This window comes from Macaca fascicularis, chromosome 7, assembly GCF_037993035.2.
Source record: "Macaca fascicularis isolate 582-1 chromosome 7, T2T-MFA8v1.1".
Classification (NCBI taxonomy): domain Eukaryota; kingdom Metazoa; phylum Chordata; class Mammalia; order Primates; family Cercopithecidae; genus Macaca; species Macaca fascicularis.
In genome coordinates, this window is record NC_088381.1 from 135,148,711 (window position 1) to 135,168,432 (window position 19,722).

General features: G+C 38.5%; 1 protein-coding gene across 8 annotated transcripts in view; it reads left to right on the forward strand.

Annotated features, from left to right (window-relative positions):
• Positions 1–19,722, forward strand: part of PALS1 (protein associated with LIN7 1, MAGUK p55 family member) — a 93,547-nt gene that overhangs the window by 13,225 nt on the left and 60,600 nt on the right. For 6 of the 8 annotated variants that reach the window (XM_005561550.4, XM_005561552.4, XM_015454326.3 and 3 more), the window contains exon 2: positions 17,105–17,186. The exons of the other annotated variants lie outside the window; for them this stretch is intronic. The gene's annotated coding sequence lies outside the window, so the exon portion shown is untranslated. The remainder of the gene's footprint in view (positions 1–17,104; positions 17,187–19,722) is intronic. 8 annotated transcript variants of the gene reach the window in all.

Here is a 19,722-nt window from a genome sequence, read left to right on the forward strand (position 1 = left end):
TGAGCCACCGTGCTCAGCCTCTAGCAAACTATTGAACCTGAGAAGGGAAGTCATGGGAACCCCTGATGAATATTTGGGTGGTCTGAAGTACGGGAGGCCCAAAACTTGTGGTTGGCATCTGAAGTCGGGGCAGTCTTTTGGGACTGAGCCATTAACTGGTGGGATCTGATTCTAACTCCAGGTAGATAGATTCAGAATGGAATTGAACTGTAGGACACCCAGTTGGTGTCCAGAGAATTGGTGTGAGGAAAAGACCCACACATTTGTTATCAGCAGTGTTGAGAGTAAAAAAAAAGCTCGGAATGGCACATATTAGATGCTTGGTTTCAGTTTGTACTTTTATCATTTATTTGTTTAAACTTTAGTCTTGCTGTGAGCTAAATATTAGAGACTGTTCTATTCTAGTCATCTCGCATAAACAGATAATTTGACATTTGAAACACAATTTCATTTATTCTAGGTTGGCCATAAATGTGTTTACTGGGAGGAAATCTAACACTTTCACATGTTCTTGATTAGTTTTTTCTACAAAGACATAACCATAAATGTATTAATTTGCTGATGGCTTTTTCTTGTTTTTCCATAGGCACATACTGACAGGCTTTACAGTGCAGTTACAGTACTATCACTGACTTACAGTACTTTTACGGATTATAGAGTCAGATGTCTGCAGAAATACTCTCTTGACTTGTGTGTGACAATGAACGACTTAACTTATCAAAGCCTGATTCCTTATCTGCAGAATGGGGATGGTGTTTGTGCTTAATTCAGTAGGTTTTATTTTGAGGATTGAGATGGTACATCAAGAATGGTAGGCATAGTGTTAGTATATACAGTATTAAGCACTCTTTCAATGTTAGATAAGAGATAGGAGTTGTATGACCTGGTTGTTGTAGTCTGAGTTAATGATGAATAATTATAATTGTATGTTGAGGTCAGCTTTCTAATCTCTGAAATAATAGTGAAAGTCAAATGGGAGAAAACAATTTGTTGTCCTAAACAGTTTACTTATGTAGTGAGATTAAATTCTGTTCAGCTTTATCAGTTTCTCTAGTTGAACTCAAGAATTACTCTGGGGTATTTTTCAGTAGGTTTTCACTACACATTTTTAAATAAGCTTTAAAAAAAATGACATAGGTCAGGCGCAGCAGCTTACGCCTGTAATCCCAGCACTTCGGGAGACCGAGCCAAGAGGACTGCTTGAGTCCAGGAGTTCCAGACCCTCCTGGACAACATAGTGGGACCCTGTACCTACAAAAAATAAAAAATATTAGCTGGGTGTGCATTCCTGTACTCCCAGCTACTTGGGAGGCTGAGGTGGGAGGCTTACCTAAGCCCAGGAAGTCAAGGCTGTGGTGAGCCATGATTGTGCTGCTGCTCTTCAGTCTGGGCGACAGTGAGAGCCTGTCTCAAAAAGAAAGAAAAAAAAAAAGACATCGTTTCTAGAGTTCATTTTCATTACGGGGATTCAAAATCTTAGGCTTGGATAGAGCATTTGTTTACTTTTACTGATGTCAGTGTGTTTGTGTTAATATTTTGTTTTGTTTTTTCATTTTGAGTAATGTATGTCTTTCGTGTCTTTCTTGGGCCTTATATTCTTTCCCTCCTTTACAAGTTTTCTTAGGATGCTCTTCCTCTACAAGTAACTCCTGTGACATTTTCTACAGTTCTAGTGTGGCATTTACCAAATAGCACTGTATTGGTTTTTTATTTGTTTACTTATATGATATCTATACTAGACTTTAAGTTTCTTAAGGATAAGGACTCTGCCTCAGCAGCCTTTTTCTTGACAGTGGCTATCCAGATTTTTGGTACCAAGCCGGTACTTGCCTTGTTGAATGAAAAGATAGTTTTAGCTTAGTTAACTTTTTTGTATTAGATTTGCAATATAGTTACCTTATAGATTGACCTTTTATTCTTATTTCTTATTTCTAAGAATATATGCTTTCCTCACTTGTAAGACTGTCTGGTCAAAGTCAGAGCATTACTCATACCCTCAGTCAGCAGTACTACAATAATAAAAGTTAATTGTACTCTAAACCTGTTGACATTTATATTCTCATTAGCCTTCCTTTCTTATCAGATTTTTCTGTTTTCCTTTTCTACTGATACAGTCTTACTTGTCTATTGTCACTGTTTCAGTTTAATTTATAGATAGCACCAGATATGAGTCCTTACTAGTTTTGATACGTCTCTGAAATGGTTATTTGGTATTTCTTCAGTGACAAGCAAACTATCCCCCCTCCTCCCACCTTTAATGGCCAGTGTTTTTGATTTGCATACCAATAAGCAATCTAGATAGAGGTAATCATCTACTAATTTGCTAACCTTTGGAATATACTTTTTTCTCTAGTAAGCTATAAATCACTTGAAGTTAGAAGTTGGAATCTGTGGCCAGGCGCAGTGGCTCATGCCTGTAATCCCAGCACTTTGGGAGGCCGAGGTGGGCAGATCACGAGGTCAAGAGATCAAGACCATCCTGGCAAACATGGTGAAACCCCGTCCCTACTAAAAATACAAAAATTAGCTGGGTGTGGTGGCACACACCTGTAGTCCCAGCTACTCAGGAGGCTGAGGCAGGAGAATCACTTGAACCTGGGAGGCGCAGGTTGCAGTGAGCTGAGATCATGCCACTGTACTCCAGCCTGGCAACAGAGTGAGACTCCGTCTCAAAAAAAAAAAAGGAAGTTCGAATCTCTTATAATGCATTTTTAGAAGCCTGCCACTTCAGGCACGTTTTTCAGGGAAGGTAATTGATTAAAGGGAATGGAGAAAATCTACATGGAGTACATTGAGAGCAAAGCAATAGCCATGTGAGTCTGGTAATTAGGATTCTTTGAGAGTTTGTCGTTGTTATTTACATGATGAAAGAATAAATACAATCAGAATCATGAACCTGACATTATATTTTAAAGTGTTAGCGGTCCCTTTTGGAATTCTTCATATAATTATTGCTTTTATTCCTTTGGTAAACTGCTTTCTTACATATTAAAATAAAAAATGTAATATATGTTTTATATTTGTGGTAGAGAAATTCCTAAATACTAAAGAGTCATGACCCTAATGATCACATAAGTGATTTATTTAGAAATGATTATTGTTGCACTGCTTATGAAATTGTTTAGGGCTTGAGAGATGACACTTTGATTACTTTTCTTTGTTTAAAGGTTCTGGTACTCTTGAAAGAGTTTTGTTCCTGCTGTTTTGTTTTGTTTTGTTTTGTTTTTGAGAAACAACAAAACTCGCTCTGTCACTCAGGCTGTAGTGCAACAGCACAATCTGGGCTCACTGCAACCTCTGCCCCCACCCCCCAGGGTTCAAATGATTCTCCTGCCTGAGCCTCCCTAGCAGCTGGGATTGCAGGCATCTGCCACCATGCCCGTCTAATTTTGTGTTTTTAGTAGAGACGGGGTTTCACCGTATTGGCCAGGCTGTTCTGGAACTCCTGACCTCAAGTGATCCACCTGCTTTGGCCTCCCAAAGTGCTGGGATTACAGACAGTTGTGAGCCTCTGCGCCCGGCCAACTGCTGCTATTTTCCACAGACTTTAAGAAGTAATTGTAATTTAAAGTTTCAGTATTTGTTTGTTTTCAGAAAAGTGGTATCTTTGTGTCTTTTCCTCAATTATAAAAGCAACACATACTTTTTTGTGTGAATATTTTGTAAGATATCCAAACAGTACAGAAGTGGAAAGTAGGGACTATTTGGTCTGTTATCCTCATTTATCAGAGATATTAGTTGAAAACAATATTGTATATATTCTTCTGAATATTTTGTTAATAACTTTATAAACATATCTTCTATGTATATTTGTAAAAATGGTGTGGTATATAAACACTGCTCTGAAGCTTGCTTTTTTCACTTGCCTTTGTTTCATGTCAGTTCATAAAGAGCTTCATGCTCTAGTAGTCACATTAAAAAGTAAAAAGATGAGACTAATCTGGGTATTATATATTTAAAAAAGGTAAAAAGAAACCGTGAAATTCATTTTAACGGTGTATTTTATTTAATACAATAAATATATATCAAAATTATTAACATTTCAACATATAGTAAATATAAATAAATGAGATACTTTACATCCTTTTTTCTTGTTTTCTTTTGTGTGTGTTTGTTTTTTGAGATGGAGTCTTGCTCTGATGCCCAGGCTGAAATGCAGTGGTATGATCTTGGCTCATTGCAACCTTTGCCTCCCAGATTCAAGCGATTCTCGTGCCTCAGCTTCCCAAGTAGCTGAGATTACAGGCATGCACCACCACACCTGACTAAATTTTGTATTTTAGTACAGACAGGGTTTCACCATTTTGGCCAAGCTGATCTCGAACTCCTGACCTTAAATGATCTGCCTGCTTCAGCCTCCCAAAATGCTGGGATTACAGGCATGAGCCACCGGCCTGGCCTACATCTTTTTTTAAATACTGAATCTTTGAAATTCATTATATATTTTATACTCATGATGTGTCTCAATTAGAATAAATTTTCATTAGAAATACTTGAACTGTATTTAGATTTTATTAAGTTTACAGCTGAAAAAGTAGTTTCACGTACCCAAATTGTTCCAAAAATATGTACAAGTTTTCTAATAATGGATCAAGTAGGTTTTTAAATTTAAATTAATTAAAATTAAATAAAACTTAAAATTCAGTTACTCTAGCCACATTTCAAGTGCTCACTATCGACGTGTGGCTAGTATCTTTCTTGTTTGACAGTGTAACTCTAACAGCTTCACAGTATTCCATTATATGGATTTTACTACAATTCAGTTTTTCTACTGATGGGCATTTAGGCACCCCCATACTGTACTTTTGGAGTTTGGAGCATTCTGAATTTTGGATATTTAGATTTGGGATACTCTACCCATACAAATAATGTGACAGTGGACATCCTTATAGAAATACATAGTGTAGGATAAATTTCTGGAAGAGGGATAGATAAATCAAATATTTATTTGTTTGTTTGTTTGTTTATTTATTTTTGAGACAGAGTCTTGCTGTTGTTGGCCCGGGCTGGAGTGCAATGGCACAATCTCAGCTCACTACACCTTCCATCTCCCGGGTTCCAGCAATTCTCTTGCCTCTGCCTCCCAAGCAGCTAAGATTACAGGCACCCACCACCACACCCAGCTAATTTTTATATTTTCAGTAGAGACGAGGTTTCACCATGTTGGCCAGGCTGATCTCAAACCCCTGACCTCAGCTGATCCACCCGCCTCGGCCTCCCAAAGTGCTGGGATTACAGGCATGAGCCACCGCACCCAGCCCAAAGGTTTATTTTTAAATTTTGGTAGATTTGTACTGTTTTATAGAGGCAGCAGTCCACAATGTCTGTTTTTCTGTGTCGTTCCCAACACCGGACATCATTGTTCACTTACACAGATACACATAACCTTATACCAAAAAGACAAAAAAATCCCTTATACCAAAGTAGCAATTTTTATGTATTTATGCTGTGGTGTTTTTTCCCCCTACTCTAACTGGAAGAAAAGGGTCACTCTTACTGTAAATATTTCCTTGGGGAGAACAACAAAAAGGCAGAACCAGAAGAAGCTGTGAGAAATTTAGGTTGGAGGCAAAGAAGCAAAAGAATATGTGGTCCTCAAAGAGGATGTAATCTGCCCTGGTGCCAAGTAAATCAAGGTATCAGAAAATTTACCTCCTTGTACCCTTTCTCAGGAAGCTATTGGAGGAATCCCAGGAAGAGGGGAGTAGATGAAGAAAGAGGAGAGAGGTGAGGGGAATTTTCCAGGGTCAGGATGAAGGAATGATGATGGCTGTAAGTGCTACACATTTAGAGAGTTTAGTTGGAACATGGTTCTGTCAGATTCCATGCAGGAAACAATGGCAAAATCATCCCCGGTAATGTAAGAGAGTTTAATGAAAGGCCTGCTCTCAAGTGGGCGGGGATAAGTGAATTAACAAGGGATGGTGAAGCACCCCAAGGCTTTACAGCAAGAAGCCCGCTAAACCTAGGACTGAGGGAGCAAGAGGGAGTTGATACTGGAATTTACCAGAGCTGTAGCTGTATAAGTGGGGCCACCTGATGTGAATTGTGACCTTAGAGGAACATAACCTATGCTAAACAATAAGAGGAAGCTGAAAGAATACAGAACCCATCCAATCTTTCCTTCTTCCCCAGTGGTTAATTTGCATCGACTGGAAGTCGGAGGACAAGAGAATATAGGTAATGCAGTCTATAGAGTCAGCCTTCTAGGACATGGAGCAGATGGAGAAGGATGATGAGTGATGTGGGCAGAAAGAAAAAAATCTAACATAGAGTAGGAGAATGAAGGGTTCCAGAAACTATTCACACACACACACACACACACACTCTTGAAACTGATAGGTTACCTGATTTGTTTGAATGTATACATTTAAAAATATATTGATTCTTTTACCCAAAGAATGTGCGGATTGTGAACCCAAGATATCTGACAGGTCTCAGTCAATTTAGAAAGTTTATTTTGCCAAGGCTAAGGATGCACCTGTGACACAGCCTCAGGAGGTCCTGACGACAGGTGCCCAAGGTGATTGGGGCACAACTTTTTTTTAATACGTTTGAGGGAGACATGAGACATGGTTTGATCCGGGAAGGTGGAACAACTTGAGGCAGGGGCTTCCAGTTGATAAGAGTTAGCGTGGGTCATAAGTAGATAAGAGACAAATGGTTGCATTCTTTCAAGTCCTTGATCAGTCTTTCACTGAATACATGGTTTAGTCTGGCCCAGTGAATCTGCGTTTTTACATAAACAGTAGGGTAGAGGAAGCAGATATACATTTGTCTCAGGTGAACCTCAGAGGGATGACTGAGTTCTGTTTATCCTTTATCCACAAGGAATTTCCTTGTGGGCAAATGGTGAGGGAGGTATGTAGCTTTTTATCCTTGTAGCTATCTTATTTAGGAAAAAACCAGGAGACAGGTTTGTCTGACATAGTTCCCAGCTTGACTTTTCCCTTGGCTTAGTGATTTTGGGGTCCTGATACTTACTTTACTTTCACAGGATATATTAGTGATTTAAATAAAAAGTGAGACACAACTTGTAGGGAGAGGGAAATGTACTATGAGAGAGAGCTAAATATTCATCTTCCATAATAAATGGTCAGCAGATAACTGAAAAGAAAACCAAAAGAAATAGCATGTATGTATATATAGAATATACACACGTATTTTATATATGTATATATGTATGTATATATAACATACATCCTATTTCTATACACGTTACTAGAAATATGAAGGTAAGTTTAAGAAACAAAGAGTTAAAAGTGGTCTCTAGGCAGAACTCATGTGAGACATTGAATTGTTCTTCATAGTAGGTTTTATGGAACTGTTTGCTTTTTTAAAAAAATTATACACACATAATTTTGTGTTACACTACTATACGTACAACTCCTATGCAACACAAAAGTTGTATATTAGGGGCCCCTTATATGGAGTGTGTAAAAACATTGCTGTCACCAAGGTAGTGATTATTTGCATCATTTCTTAACTATTTCATCCTGATTATCATTAAAGAATTTGGGAAAAATCTCTCTCGAGTTATTAAATGTTTGGCAATAGGTAAGTGTGGTTTTTCTCTTCCTGTCTTATCTAGCTTTTAAATATTCAAATTTAATGCAGCACATACTGAGTTTCTAATATGAGCATACGTAGATAGCAGGATAGTGTGCAGGGTTCCCAGAGCCACTACCAGTAGATTGGAAGTCTGTAGAATATTTGCAGTCTAGTTGAGAAGATAAGGTACTCATCCATAAAAATTTGATAATAGGCCAGGTGCCGTGGCTCACACCTGTAATTCTAGCACTTTGGGAGCCCAAGGCGAGTGGATCGCATGAGCTCAGGAGTTCGAGACCAGTCTGGGCAATGTGATGAAACCCCATCTCTACCACAAATACAAAAACTTAGCTGGCTGTGGCAGTGGGTGCCTGTAGTCCCAGCTGCTTGGGGGTTTGAGGCAGGAGGATTGCTTAAACCTGGGAGGTCGAGGTTGCAGTGAGCCAAATTGTGCCACTGCACTCCAGCCTAGGTGACAAAGTGAGACCTTGTCTTAAAAAAGAAAATTAATGCAGCAGGTATTGAGTTTCTGATATGAACATAAATAGCACTGTACAGGGCTCTCAGAGCCTCCTGCTTAAGGCTCCCAAGTAGCTGGGACTACAGGCACACACCACCACAACTGCCTATATTTTGTACTTTATGTAGAAGTGGGGTCTCACTATCTTGCCCAGGCTGGTCTTGAACTCTTTAAAAAGAGTGTTATTATTTTTTACTTTCATTCACTTTGGGCTAAAGTAAAAATTAAAATATAGCAAACAGAAACAGGGTATACATGTATAGAAATAGGGCATATGTATATGTTGTATATACATACATAGAACATCCAGGGTACCATTTATGACAATGTTAAAATCAGCCAGGCACAGTGGCTCACATCTGTAATCCCAGCGCTTTGGGAGGCCAAGGCAGGCGGATCACTTGAGGTTAGGACTTTGAGACCAGCCTGGCCAACATGGTGAAACCCCATCTCTACTAAAAATATAAAAAGGTGTGGTGCCGGGCGCCTGTAATCCCAGTTACTCAGGAGGCTGAGGCAGGAGAATTGCTTGAACTCAGGAGGCTGAGGTTTCAGTGAGCCAAGATTGAGCCACTACACTCCAGCTTGGGCAACAGAGAAAGACTGTCTCTAAATAAATAAATGAATGCTTGCATGCATGCCGACTTATGCCTGTAATCCTAGCGCCCTGAGAGGCTGAGGCAGGAGGATCCCTTTGCCCAGGAATTTGAGACCAGCCTGGGCAACATAGGAAGACTCCATCTATACAAAAAATAAAATTAGCCAGGCATGGTGGCATGCACCTGTAGTCCCAGCTGCTTGGGAGACTGAAGCAGGAGGATTGCTTGAGCCCCAGAGTTTGAGGCTGCTGTGAGCTATGATTGTGCTACTGCACTTCAGCCCGGGTAACAGGCAGATCCCATCTAAGGAAAAATAATAATAAATAAAGAATATATGTATTTTGTAAATGTATTTGTCTGAAGGTTCTTCTACTTTAACTTTCTGTTTATTATTTCTTCATTCTACTAGAATTTGTAGTTTTTCCAGTCTTGGAAACATTGTCACCAGTAGAGAGATTTAAACAGAAACTATTGCTCTTCCTCATTTATTTAAAGGAAAGTATTAGTTTAATAGAAGAATGACCAGAACACAGTCTCTTATGCATCTCTCTGATAAGTGATACTCCGTTCTTAGGATGAATTTTGGGTTTAAGTGCCAGCTCTCCATCTTCCAGCAATCCATATTTGATTTAACTGTATTTGTAAAATTAAGAATGAGGACATTCCTCTGTGGCCATACAACCCTGACTGTACCTGATCTTGTCTGATCTTGGAAGCTAAGCAGGGTCAGGCCTGGTTAGTACTTGGATGGGAGGACATTCATGGTAAGAAGGCACAACCCTCCTCTCTCCCAATAAGTAGTTCTTTGGTCAAAAAAATTAAAAAGATTTTCATTCAAAAAATATTTGTATATAGCACAACATATTTTATATGTTACGAACTCATCAAATATGAGTTACACACTCTGCCTCGGGGCTGGCAATTAATAAACATTCTGATTTCAAGGTAGACAGTAAATGCTACAGCAAAGGCATAGATTAAGTACTCTAGAAGGGTAGTTTGTAGAGGAGAGAGGGAGCAGGCAAAATTAAGATTTCATAGGATACTTGATGGAAGAGGAAAATCTTAACAGATAAAAAGTTGAAGAGAGGATTTTTTCTTGGTATAAGAAACAAGATGTCAAAAATATAAGCAGTATGTCAAAGTTTAATGACAAAATATAAGCAGTACACAAAGTAAGTGCTATAAGAGTTGACTATTAAATTAGTAAACTTCCTTTGGGAATTTGGGCACTTCTCAAAGGAAGTGGGAAATTGCAGGGCTTATATGGGAAACAGCAAGTAGTTTGATTCAGAAGACGGGAGGGAGAAAGAAAGTGGAAAAAGTAATCTAGGACTAAGTCAAGTGGAGCCATATGAATGTCAGGCTAAGGTGTTCTCCAGAATAGTTGTTAAAATGACCTGGAGTCAAACAGACTCCAGGCCCTAGCTGTGCCATTTAGCTTTTGACATTGGACAAGTTATTTATTTTGCTAAGTTAAGGTACAAAATTGAACAAGGAGACTGTTGTGAGGGTTAAATGAGATAGTGTATGTCAGGTGCTTGGCGTAGTGAATGAATGGTACATGGTAAATTCTCAGTAAACAATAGCTTAAAGAAAAGACAAAACTTGAAAAGGGACACTGTTGTGGTGGTAGGAGTGCTTCAGGAAAGTTAATCTGGCAATATTGTGTAAAATGATTGGCAACTAGAAAGACTGAGGTTGGAGAGAAACTCATAGAAAAGTTAAGACACTCATAGAAAAACCCATGGAAGAGATAATGTATAGTATAATTTAAGGTAGTGGCATGAGAAGGGAGAAGCTAAGAGTGTATGTGAGATGCAGAGGTAGAATTGATGGGAGTTGGTATAGTTATAAGTATGTTTATAGAGGTATTACAGTTATGATTTTGAAAATACTTAAATTTTACCCCAGGAGGATAGCCAATTTGTGTAACAGGAGTTAGTCTATTATATTTTTAGGATATTCATTTTTAAGCTATAAATTAATATTATTAAAAATAGTCTGTCAAGTTATGACATGTGGCTCACTTTGCCAGCACATAATGAAATTAGAGCAATGCAGAATAGAGAATAAAATTTGTTATATTGTTGTAGGAAACTGGAATGTTGGTATCACTTTACTTATGTAGTAGGAACATTCACACACATATCTACCATTTCTCTACTCGATTGCCTTTGCTGCTTGGTAAACTGAGGTTTTCTAGGTACTTTGAGCAATAGATATCTTGTTACCACAATCAGGTACTACAATAAACTTGTAGTCTGTTAGCATATGTAACAGTGAAATTAACGATTGTGTTAAAATTTATTTTATGAAGCAGTCAATTGAAGGGAAAAGGTAAATTTTCTCTGATCATATTTTAAAGGCAAAAAAATTTTTGTGATTTTGAAGGAAGCATGTAGTCAGCATGGTATCTTCCAGACATGTAACTAACACAGCACTGTGGATGCACATTAGGATTTACTCATCTGAATTTTAGTTAATGTTCTATTGTTTCTAGCTGTGACTTAACTTTCAGTGCCTACATATGTGGAAAACAGATATCTGACCTATCTACCTTTCAGGGCAATTGGAGAGATCAAATGAGGTTATATACTTGAAATAGGCTGTAAAAATAAAAGCATTTTACAGATGTAAGATATGAATATGTAAATTATTTATAAATTTGCCCTTCTAGCCTATCCCTTTTGTGTCCTGTCTAGCAGTTAACAACCTGCTAAAACTCCCAGTATAAATGCAATAATTGAAAAATAGAATTTATTGTCTCTTTTCCAATTCTTATCCCTATCCCCGCCTCGAATCCAGAGACCTTATTCTGTGCATTTTCCTATTTTAAGGTTCCATAATTCTCCCAGACTCAGTTGACATACTTAGTATTTTAGAATTCTGTTTGGCTCCTGGTCTCCAAATCCTGGGAAATCGTTCTTTAGAATAGCCATTGTTTGAAGTGATCACTTTTCATTCCTTCTGCTGCTTCCCTTTATTCTGCCATGTGTAAAGTATTAAAACATTGTCTTTATTGACCACTCTACTTACATTTTCTCCTGGTCAACTCTGGTTACAGTATAGAGTAGATTTAGAGTAGATGGTTAGTAAATTGTAAATGCAACAGTGTTTTCTTCCAGCTCTTTTGTCTACATTACCTTGTTTTAATTTTTATCCCAAAGCCATTGTATGGCCTAGAATCATGGGTTGAGAATAGGAACTTGTAAACTAAATCTTTCAGTTACAGATGTGTTATATATATACTTTTTGCCAGAAATGCAAAAGCTGGTAAGTCTCTTCAAGTTTACACCTGAGAAAGGTGTATCTTCTAAGCTAATTATACTGCCTTATCGATATCCAACAGAATTGTCAGGAATCATTTTTTTTTTTTCTGTCCATGAGGGCAGATGATTCATGTGGTTTTAAGTTATAATATATGTTACTCTTTATTCCCCTTTGAAATCTTATTGGGTTTTTACTTTGAAGATTTTTAAAATTGGGATTTTGCTTCCATTCCTTACAAATTTTGTCTGGTATAGTATATTCTAAATACAGTTAGATTTTAAGCTATGAAAATGCCAGTTGTTTCTTTGGAATGCAGTTATCTGGATGATAAATGAAGGTAGTTCGATCAGAAACTCAAACCATGAACTATGTGGAATTTTAGAAATGCCTTTTATTATAGGACTTGTTAGGGTGTTCCACTAAATAGTAAACCAAGAGCCTGGGCATGGTGACTCATGCCTATAATCTCAGTGATTCGGGAGGCTGAGATGGGAGGACTCTTGAGCCAAGGAGTTCAAGACCAGACTGGGCAACATACTGAGACCCCATCTCTAAGAAAACAAGCAAAAAGTAGCTGGACATGGTGGTGTGTGCCTGTAGTTCCAGCTACACAGGAGGCTGAAGTGAGAGGGTTGCATGAGCCAGGAGTTTGAGGCTACAGTGAGCTATGATTACGCCATTGCACTCCAGCCTGGACAACAGAGCAAGACCCTATCTCTATTTAAAAGAAAAATAAAAAGGCCAGTGCAGTGGCTCATGCCTGTAATCCCAGCACTTTGGGAGGCCAAGGCAGGCGGATCACCTGAGGTCATAAGTTCAAGACCAGTCTGGCCAACATGGTAAAACTGTCTCAACTAAAAATACAAAAATTAACCAGGTGCAGTGACACGCACCTGTAATCCCAGCTGCTCTGGAGGCTGAGGCATGAGCATCACTTGAACCCGGGAGGTGGCGATTGGGGTGAGCCAAAATTGCACCACTGCACTCCAGCCTGGGTTACAGAGTGAGATTCTATCTCAAAAAAAAAAAAAAAAAAGAAAAAAGTAAAACCAGGACATTTGCACTTGGTCTTGTAATTTAAAGGATTTTATCTGTCCATTAAAAAACTTTGTTTTTTGGCCGGCTGCAGTGGCTCATGCCTGTAATCCCAGCACTTTGGGAAGCCGAGGCAGGCAGACCATGAGGTCAGGAGATCGAGACTGTCCTGGCTAACACGGTGAAACCCCATGTCTACTGAAAATACACAAAATTAGCCAGGCGTGGTGGCACGCGTCTGTAGTCCCAGCTACTTGGGAGGCTGAGGAAGGAGAATCACTTGAACCCGGGAGGCAGAGGTTGCAGTGAGCCAAGATCACACCACTGCACTCCAGCATGGGCGACAGAGCGAGACTCCATCTCAAAAAAAAAACCAAAAAAAAAACCAACAACTTTTTGTTTTTAAATCTGTAAAAATATTTATTTTTTTGTAGAGACAGGGTCTCACTATGTTGCCAACGCTGGTCTCAAACTCCTGGTCTCAGTGATACTCCTGTCTCTGCTTCCCAAAGTGTTGGGATTACAAGTGTAAGCCGCCATCCCTGGTGTAAAAACTTCTTTTGTATTGTGCCCATTGACTTAAACAAGTTCAGTTTATTTTGAATATATGTTTAAAATTAAAGAAATATATATTTATTTAAAAGTCTTTTTAGTTCTGTAATGTGGGAACTCGTTTTTCAGTTAGATCTTGGGGACTTTATTTTTGTTTAAGTTGTGCCTTTTTTACTGAATAATAATTTCAGAGCTAATCCACTGCATGAGTAACTCAAATATTTCAACTTTTTTTGAGAAGGAGTCTCAATATGTTGCCCAGGCTGAAGTGCAGTGGCATGATCTCAGCTCACTGCAGCCTCTGCCTCCTGGGTTCAGGCAATTCTCATGCCTCAGCCTCCCGAGTAGCTGGGATTACAGGTGTCTGCCACCATGTCTGGCTAATTTTTGTATTTTTAGTAGAGACAGGGTTTCACCATGTTGGCCAGGCTGGTCTCAAACTGCTGACCTCAAGTGATCTATCCACATGCCTCGGCCTCCCAAAGTGTTGGGATTACAGGCGTGAGTCACCTCGCCCAGCTGAAATATTTCAGTTTTGACTTGTATTTACTTAGTTTTGGATATAGCTAAGTTTCTTCTGTAAAGATAGGTCATTCATTGTTGGAAATTTAAATTCATACAAGGAGTTAAACAGTTACCAAGTAAATAGTCTTTTATGTGATGTCAGTATATGACTTGTTTTTGGAATATACAGTTATCTTTTTAAAAAACTTCGTTTCTTAGCCAGGCACAGTGGCTCATGCCTATAATCCCAGCATTTTGGGAGGCCGAGGTGGACAGATCACTTGAGCCTAGGAGTTCAAGACCAGCCTGACCAACATGGTGAAACCCTGTCTCTACTAAAAATACAAAATTAGCCAGGCGTGGTGGCCCATTCCTGTACCCACCTACTCAGGAGGGTGAAGCGGGAGGATCACTTGAGCCTGGGGAGGCAGAGGTTGCAGTGAGCCAAGATCATGCCACTGCACTCCAGCCTGGTTCACAGAGCAAGACCCTGTCTCAAACAAATAAATAAATAAATACATAAAAATAAATTTGGTTTCTTTGAGATATAATTTACATGCAGCAAGATGTCATTTTAAGTGTATAATTTGAGGTTTTGTGTTTCTTTTAAAACCAGCTGAATAGGTATAACTTCAATTAAAATTCAGTAATTTTTTTTTTTTTTTTGAGATGGAATTTCACTCTTGTTGCCCAGGCTGGAGTGCAATGGCGCAATCAAGCGATTCTCCTGCCTCACCCTCCCAAGTAGCTGGGATTACAGGCATGCACCACCACGCCTGGCTAATTTTTATATTAGTAGAGATGGGGTTTCACCATGTTGGCCGGGCTGGTCTCGAACTGCTGATTTCAGGTAATCCACCCACCTTGGCCTCCCAAAGTGCCGGTATTACAGGCATGAGCCACTGTGCCCAGTAAAATTCAGTAATTTTAAGTGTTCAATTTAATGAATTTTCAAAGTGGGTTTATTGAGGTATAATTTATATTTTATAAGATTTAGGGTTTATGGGGACAGTTTTAGTAAATTTATATAGTCATGCAGACTATCACTGAAATCTAATATTAGGATGTTTTTATCACATGAAAAAATTTCCTCCTTGCCTTTTTCAGTCAGCATCTGCTTCCATCTCCAGGAAACCACCAAACTGCTTTTTGTAGTAGCACTAGTTTTGCATTTTCTAGAAATTTTGCACAAATGGACTCATACTCTTGTGTCTGGCATTGTGTTTTTGAGACTGTCCGTGTTGTTGGATATGTCAGTAATTTGTCCTTTCTCATTGTATTTTTTGTTTATCCATTTTATTTCATTTTATCCATTGTATTCCATTTTTTATCTATTCCCAGCTGAAAGACAGTGTATGGTTTTAGACTATTATTAATATTGCTCCTATGCATACTTATTACAAATCTTTCTTTGTGATTTTTACAGATAAAAATATGTTTATTTCTTTCTCTTGTGTGGAATGTCTCAGTTATATGGAAACTATATGTTTAACTTTTTAAGAAACTGCGAGACTCTACAATTTTACATTCTCATCAGCATTGTATAGGGGTTCCCCTTCCTTCACATTCTCTCCAGTGCTTAATATTACCACTTTTTAATTTTAGCCATTTTCTTGTTTGTAGTGTTATTTCATTGTGTATTTTTAAAACAGCATTATTGAGATAGAACTCTCATACTATACAATTCATCTGTTACCAGAAAGGGTTCCCGATCCAGATCCCAGAGAGTGTTCTTGAATCTTGCATGAGAAAGAATTTGGGGCAAGTCCATAGAGTAAAGTGAAAGCAAGTTTATTAAGACAGTAAAGGAATGAAAAAATGGCTACTCCATAGGCAGAACACCGACATGTTACTTCTTGATTATATGCTGAGCGAGGGGTGGATTCATGAGTTTTCTGGGAAGGGGGTAAGCAATTCGTGGAACTGAGGATTCCTCCCCTTTTTAGATCATGTAGGGTAACTTCCTCACATTGCCGTGGCATTTGTAAACTGTCATGGCACTGGCAGGAGCGTCTTTTACCATGCTAACGCGTTATAATTAGCATATAATGAGCAGTGAGCACTACCGGAGGTCACTTTCATCGCTATCTTGGTTTTGGTGGGATTTGCCTGGCTTCTTTACCCCAACCTGTTTTGTCAGCAGGGCCTTTGTGACCTGACTTTGTGTTGACCTCCTGTCTCATCCTGTGACTTAGAATGCCTAACCTCCTGGGAATGCAGCCCAGTAGGTTACCCAGCCCCTATTCAAGATGGAGTTGCTCTGGTTCAAATGCCTCTGACACATCCAAGTGTGCAGCAAATTCAATGGATTTTAGTATATTTAGAGTTGTACAACCATCAGCGCAGTTAATTTGCATCATCCCCCAAGAGAAACCTACATGCCTTGGCCATAATTATCCCACCCATTCACCCCCATTTTAGGCAACCGCCGATCTACTTTTTGTCTCTCTATATTTGCCTCTTCTGGATATTTCATAAATAGAATCATACAGTATGAGGTTCTTTGATGCTGGCTCCTTTAAATCCTGTTTGCAGGGTTAATCTATGTTGTAGCATGTATCACTACTTCATTTTTATTTTCCAGTAATGTTTCATGTAGGATTATACCACTTTTAATAAATTCATCAGTTGAACATTTGGGTTTTTTCTACTTTTTTGCTATTATAAATACTGCTGCTATGAATATTTTTGTACAAGTTTTTGTGTGTGTGTGTGTATGTAGATGTATGTTTTTATTTCTGTTGGTTTATACATAGGAGTAGAATTGCTGATATGGTAACTCTATGTTTAGCCTTTTGAGGAATTGCCAGACTGTTTCCAATGTGTTATTGGAAAGTTTCCATTTGATATTCCTAAGGGCACTAATATGCAACAACATAGATTTTTAAATTGATATCCATTAGATACAGGGGTTGTGGTGCATTTTTATGATTTCTTACTGAGAAATCCTAGCTATCTGCAGACAGAATTGGTTATCATATTGAATTAGTCTTTCTCTTTCTCCTTTACCCCCTCAAAAACACTGCAGACATTTACATTTGATCAATTGTCTCATTTTTCTTTTTCATAGAATAAGAAAGCCTGAGTTTTGTGAAAAACCAGAGAAGAGAAACTAAAAGGACAGTAGAAAAGGTTTTTCCAGTTTGCATAATGTAAGTTCTTTTCACTTTTCTTGGCTTGAATCCTGTGTTAGCTGACAAAGCTGTTTCTATGGAAACAAATAGTTTAACTTCTTAGAATGTCAGAGGAATGCTGATCACTTAAAATGAGACTTCCCAGCTGCTGGTCAAAGGGCATTACTTGCTGGAGAAAGAGGGGAAGGATGAATTCAAAAAATTCTAGAGTTCTGGACACTAGTATAGACTGAACATGTTTATGCGTATGAAGTATATCTCTTCCATTTTCCTCTGCCTAAAAATTAAGATAGTGATAATATAGGAAATTGGATTTCTGCTGACCTGTCTTGATTCTCAGCTCTTAAACAGATGGTTCTATTTGTTGGTACCCTTTTCAGTGGGACTGTACCCTTTAGACTATTTCAGTCCCTCTAGTCTCAATCATTTGCACTTGTTGTGAAGCATATTTAGCTTCCCTTTGCCCCCTTCTCCCGCAACTAAAACGCTTTCTCCCTTACTAGTTTGAGGTTATAATTGAAACAGCTTTGGCATGCCAGCCTGAAAATTTTTCTTGCTTTGTGGACAATGTACAGATTTTTGTATTTGTGTTCATTTTCCTAGAATTAGGGAACAGGGATTCTGATGAGAATTTGAAATGTAGTCTTTTGAAGCTTTCTTTCTTTCTTATTTCTTTTTTTTTTAAACTTATAATTGGAAAGTTGAGAAGAAAAGAATTAGGGCCAGTAACTGGTAACTCTGCTGTCTTCATAAGATGGCCTGTTATTTACACACAATGAGGTAATGCTCTAGTTCAGTCATTTACCAGCTTCTGAATTGTCAAAGGCCGGTTTTGTTTGTTTGTTTGTTTGTTTGTTTGTTTTAAGAGAGGATGAGTGCAATTGCTTTGGACTGGGAGGACTTTTTCACTTTTATAATGTGTATAGACTACATGTATGAGCTATAGTATTAGTAGAGTGCCTGCTTAAAAATTATAAACTTGATGCTAAAACTACAGGATACCGTATAATGTTTCTTTAATTCTGAAAGAACTTTAGGATCTTTCCTTGCCTTCATTAAATTAACTTGTGAGCATTATAGAGTTTTTGGAGTGTTAAATGGTGAAGTAATTATTTAACAAGGTAGTCTGGAAAGATTTCTTGTAGATTTAGGGACTTGAGGGAGGTCTTGAAGGTAGAAATCAACAGAAAAGTAGTTCACTAGTCATTTGGCCAGAAAGATGGGATAGACACAAATGAGGAAGGTAAATCAGAAGGCTCATGCAGGTGAGTAGTAAAAGATAGAGCTAGAAATCTTGGATTCATTTTGCGAGTTTGGACTTTATTCTCTAGGTAGTGTGAAAGCCATCAGAAGTTCTGAACAGAGGAGTGGTTTGCTCATATACTTAATTAAGCGAACCACTTACCAGGTATCATGGCCATAGAGGTAAACAAGACAGATCCCGGCCAATTTCCCTTGACTTTACTTCTATCTGATTCTCCTGTATTCTCCATCATACTTAGTTTCATTGTCATCTACCTACTAAGCCAGGGATAGTGGTTAAGAGTGATGGTTCTGGAGTTACATTGCCTAGGTTCGTATTCTGAAGCCTTCTGTTGTTTGGCCTTCTGCTGGGCAATGTTATGGATCCAGAGATGGGTCAGCCTGGTTCCTGACTTCAAGGTGCTTCTAGTCTGATGAGATAGAAAGGCAGAGATATAAATAGCAGTAGTCCAGCTTCATCAAGAATGTGACAGGGATTATAGGATTCCAGAGGACAATGTATTTGAGCTCAGACTTAAAAGAGTAGGCAAAGATTAGATCCTAGGCAGTCTGATTCTGGAGGCTGTTCTCTTAAACATGCTGTCTTGGGTGACTGGATGGATATAGTAACATTAGTTAGAATTGAAAACAGGGAGAGGATTAAAGAGAATAGGAGGAGATTAAAGGGAAATATGAGTTTAATTTTGGAGGTATTTCTGGATTCTTATGGGAAATTCTGATAGATAAATAGAATAATAGTCAGCCAGGTGCGGTGGCTCACGCCTGTAATTCCAGCACTTTGGGAGGCCGAGGCTGCCGGATCACGAGGTCGGGAGGTTGAGACCAGCCTGGCCAACATGGTGAAGCCCCATCTCTACTAAAAATACAAAAATTAGCTGGGCATGGTGGTGGGCACCTGAAATCTCAGCTACTCAGAAGGCTGAGGGAGGAGAATCGTTTGAACCTGGGAGGTGGAGGTTGCAGTGAGCTCAGATCATGCCATTGCACTCTAGCCTGGATGACAGAGTGAGACACTGTCTCAAAAAAAAAAAAAAAAAAAAAAAGAATAATGGTCAAAGATCTTGTCTCAACCATAGTATCTAGCCAGGGGTAAATAATTAAATTTGTGTACATATCACTCCTCTTTTTGAAATCTTTGATGATTCTCTTATTCTACAGAATTAAGGATTTATATTTAAGACCTTTCATAAGATGGACCCAATCAAACTTTATAGTCATATCTTCCACTTCTCTCTTGACTCTTTTAGTTCAACTAGCCTTATTTGTACTTTCCCTTCACACCTTTCATCTT